Source organism: Lycorma delicatula, chromosome 2 (assembly GCF_047948215.1).
Source record: "Lycorma delicatula isolate Av1 chromosome 2, ASM4794821v1, whole genome shotgun sequence".
NCBI classification, from domain to species: domain Eukaryota; kingdom Metazoa; phylum Arthropoda; class Insecta; order Hemiptera; family Fulgoridae; genus Lycorma; species Lycorma delicatula.
The window spans coordinates 30,403,145-30,408,235 of NC_134456.1; positions in this window are offsets into that span (position 1 = coordinate 30,403,145).

Consider the following 5,091-nt stretch of genomic DNA (forward strand, 5'->3'; position numbering starts at 1 on the left):
TTTCACCGTACACATTACTTATTCGTCGAGGAAATTCACTGCATTACAACCCTCAGCTTGAAGAAATCACTTCACACTTGGCGGGAGATGCTATTGTTGTAAACATGTTTACGTGCTAGCTGCGTGTTCAGAACTAAACGAAGTGACGCGGCGTGATTGAAGACCATACTAGAGACGATGCGCAACACATATGTGCAAAGGTTCATCCGATTTTTGCGCGGGTTTTTTATTTCGCGACCGATCGGACCTTGAAAAAAAAACACTCGTATATAAAAAAAATAAAAAATTGTAATAAAGCTGACGAAAGTAAAACAATTTTAAAAAGCCAAAAGAATAATAATTATTCTAAATTTACGCTTTTAGAAGTAGATATCAAATAAAAACAATTAATAACTTACTAAAGTTTGGTTCCAGATTTACATTATATATAAGATTACAAAAAAAAAAAAAAACAAAAAAAAATAATGCCCTGATGTAGATAATCCACACGTCCGGAACTTAACTCCTACGTTCCACGTCCAGGGTGGAAACAGCTGCACATAAGTACTATTTTTAATGCTGGCTAACGGGGCTCCGAGTGATTTTCTCAGAGATGTAATTTGTCTGCCTAACTACACCTATAGGCCATATTCAAGGACTGGATTTTGCGGCCACCTGCAGATTCGAAAATTTAATTGATTAAGAAAAATGGATTGATACCATCTTTAGAGCTGGCGATATGGCGGCCAGGGTCGAAGTGATTGCAGGTGTAACGGAGGCCCTTCTGCTGTTCACATGTCCACTGCGATGGCAAGCATGTAGTTAAGGTGCCTATGTATGTAAACTTTGGTGTGTATTGGCCTGGAGTCCAGTGCAAATTATAACTGATGTTACAAGGAAAACATATCCCATCTCCAAAAGATGGTTGTTTGTAAGGCAGATTGGATGAGCTTCACAGCTAGGACGATACTCCCTGAAACAACTGGAGTTATCGAAGCCGATGTCGACGCTATAACTAATGCGATACTTGACTCGGCATCTAGATATATTCCCATCCGGGAAACTTAAGAAGCGACCCGTTCTGTGGTGGAACGATGAAATAAGTGAAGCTATTAAAAGAATGGAAAAAGCGTATAACACTTTTAACAAACGTCCCACAGTTGAAAATCTAATTGGATTTAAAAAATACAGGGCGTATGCAAAAAGACTTATGATAGACTAAAAAACGATCCTGGCAGCCATACGCGTCATCCATTGACAGAAACACAACTGCAACAGACGTTTGGAAGAAAGTGAAGGCGATTTGTGGGCGTAAAAACTTTACTCCCACAACTAGCCTTCAATATAAAGATGAAATTAAAGACACTCCAAAGAAATTGCAGAGTTATTAGCCAATCACTTCGAAAAAGCCAGCAAAACGGCTAATTTGGATGAAGATTTTAGGACGAAAAAAGCAGAACTTGAAGGTCTATTAAATTTCAGAACTGAAATAAATTATTCTTACAATGTACCGTCTAAAATAGAAGAATTTGTGAAAGCATTGGAGAAAGCAGGCAACACAGCTGCTGGTCCGGATGAAATTCATTATAACATGATCAGGCTGAATACCACTGCAAAACGTAGGTTGTTAAAACTATATAATCAGAGATGGTGGGATGGAATGTACCACAGCAGTGGAAAAAAGCACATATTGTACCAGTACCAAAGAAAGATAAAAATTTGACAGATCCCAATAGTTACCATCCTATTTCTTTGATGTGCGCTATGGGAAAAATATTTGAAAAAAATAATAAATAATCGTCTCGTTCGGATTTTAGAAAAAGAAAACCTTACTTTACCACTGCTTTCTGGCAATACCACTTTACTACTGATCAAATGATCAACTTAGAGAACATTACATATAACAGCTTTATTACAAGAAACCATTGTATTGGAGTCTTTATTGATCTTTGGAAGGGATTTGATATGACCTGGCGACATGGAATAATGCTCCAGATATATGAATGGAGCATTCGTGGCAATCTGCCAGTTTTACTCAGCAACTACATGAATGATCATATTTTCCAAGTACGCGTCAGTAATCAATATTCATTTAAAAAAAGCGTAGAAAATGGCGTACATCAAGGTTCACCGTTGAGCGGTAACTTGTTTTTTCATCAATAAACTAATATTAGCTATTCCAGTAGAAATCAGCAAAAGTGTCTATATTGATGATTTGGCAATTGTGTATGCCAGCAACAAGACAGCTATGGTGAAGTACAAATTACAACGAGCGATTAACATTCTTAATGAACTTGCGAGGAATAATGGATTCCAATTTTCACCAGAAAAAAGTGCTGTATACACTTCTGCAGGAAAATAATTCCTCACCAAAGTCCTGTTCTGACCATCAACAACAATCCAATAGATTATAAAGATAATGTAAAATTTTTAGGTTTGTTATTGGATAAATCCCTTACATAGGGTTTACATTTACAGGACTTGAGTGTAGATGCAAGAAAGCCCTAAAAATTATTAAATGTTTATCCATCATCAATTGGGGCTCAGATAAAGAAGTACTGTTGAGGCTGTGTAAAGCATTGGTTCAATCGAAACTCTACTACGGATGTATTGATTTGCATGGAGTTTCTCCCGCCACCACCCCATTCGGTCGCCCTAAAGCATAAGACCAAATATCTGGGCCACAAATGGCTACTGTGCTTCGAATCAGTTTAGCGACCAGTGTCCTAACTAGCTCCTAAAGCTAACCTAATTGTGTGAGTGAACTAAGCATGGTGCCACACACCACTTGCTTCGTGTCCCACCGCTCACTTGTCATATATTCTAAAATGGGTAGGCACACCCCGTCAACTACTAAAATATATATGACATTCAATAAATTAAATTTATCTCGTCAAGACAGCAATTCGCTGTCACGCCTAGGTCTCTAAATGCCAGCAAGTACCTGTCCACCAATATTAAAGCGCTTGGAGCTTTAATTGGCTGATGACCAGCCATAATTCTCGGGTAGCTTCTCATATCAGCGAGGTAGGAGTTTTTCCCTTAACACTCTTAGCGCCACGCCTAAATCAGTAAAACTTCACCCCCAGGTCAGACATTTTTTATTTATTTATTTAGACCATTACGTGTGCATCAAAATTATACACGTGGCCGTTTTGACATTGCTAAAAATGTATCAGATTGATACACATGGCGCTAAGAGTGTTAAATAAACTACTGATACCGGTTGAATGAAGCAACAGCATCAAGGAACACCCACACGATCTGACAATGTGGCTCACGCCACAAAGCTGGGCAGTCAAACATCATATGTTCGTTCGACTGGACCTCCCTGCAGACGCACAGCTCATCAGCTGTCACGCAAAACTGAAACAAATATTGATTCAAGTTCGCGTGGTTGGAGAGCACCTGGGCACCCATTGCCCTTAAAAACTACAGATGTGTTGTGTATTCATCCGCTAGGATGTCCCATTTAAGAAAGTTAGATGTAATTCATAATTGCAGAATAAAATACGTGACAGGCGCATTATACACAAGCCCGATGACTAATCTAATGTCCGAAGCCAGAATAATGCCACTACATTATAGATGAGAGATCCTACTGCTAAAATATGCAGTAAAAATATTGGCTTTTCCTACCCAATAAATAACAAACTCTTTAACAACTAGCCTTTGGCTGCATTATATAAACATCATGCTACCTATACCAGACCAGCTGGAATAAGGTATCATGAATTAACAAGAAAATATAAAATTGCTTTACTCGAGACATTAGCAATTTCTACGAGAGAAATACCACCATGGCTTTTGTCAATGGTACATACAAGGCTGGATTTCTTTCAGGAAGAAATAAAAAAGATGCCACTTTTTTAGAGGAATTTTTATCAACTGTCAGTAGTTACGAAGAGCACATTAAGATTTATACTGATGGTTCTAAAACTGAACATGGTGTTGGATGCTCCATATATGTAAATGGAGAAGCCCATTTTGGAAACTGTCAGATATGGCCAGTGTTTAAACGGTAGAACTTACCACCATACAGCAAGCTCTTCGATACATGGAACACTATTGCGAAGAGAGAGTGCTAATATGTTCCAACTCTCTAAGTGCACTTGTTGCAGTTCAGAACAAGAACATTAAGGATGTCCTAATTGCAAACATTCTGTCCATTTTGTACGTTTTTAACAACAACAACAAGGACAGCGATGTGTATTTGTATGGACTCCAGGGCATGCTGGTATTGCAGGAAATGAAAGCGCAGACGAAGCTGCCAGAAAGGTGACAGTCTGCAATAACTTGAATATAATTCCTGTACGGGTGGCAGATGTTAAAAATTATCTAACAGAATAAGAAACAGATGGAATACTGATTGGAGAAGATTAAATACAAAATTAAACTCGGTTAAAACTTGTTCGTATAAATGGAAAAGCGACGTGAAGTTGACTCACCGAGAACAATTGGCTGTGACCAGACTTAGAATCGGTCAAATGCGAATAATAGATTCATATTTGTTAACTGGCAAAGAAAGACCAATGTGCCATGTTTCTAATAAAACATTTACAGTTAAGCATCTAATGAAAGAGTATATCATACATGAGGACCTCAGAAAGAGGTTCCGACTAAGCAATAATAATGTGGAAGAGTTTTCATCAACAAGTTTGAAAGTTATAACCAGATTAATAAATGACATCACAATAAAAAAAAATCATTTAAAATAATTGAAGTATTCAAAAACTGGAATTTTATTTTGCAATATTAAATAAACAGCAATAATAATAAATGATAAAATGAATAATAAAACTATAAATGAATAGCAGCAACTGTAAAATACTACAAATGATCAAATACATATAAACCCTTTAATGGGATATGAAAGATAATGTTGCAGTTGTAAATGTAATATCTGACCAAAAACAAGTTTCATTGTAAAATGTAGGAAACAAGATGTTTGATTAGTTTTTTAAATTTCAACTGGGTTATCTTTTATCTTGTTCATGTTATCTTATTTAAGTACAAAACAATCTGATTAATTTCTATTATTTCAATGTTATATAACAAAAATTAATGATTAAATACGTTTTCATTCCTTTACAATTATAAATATGATTAATT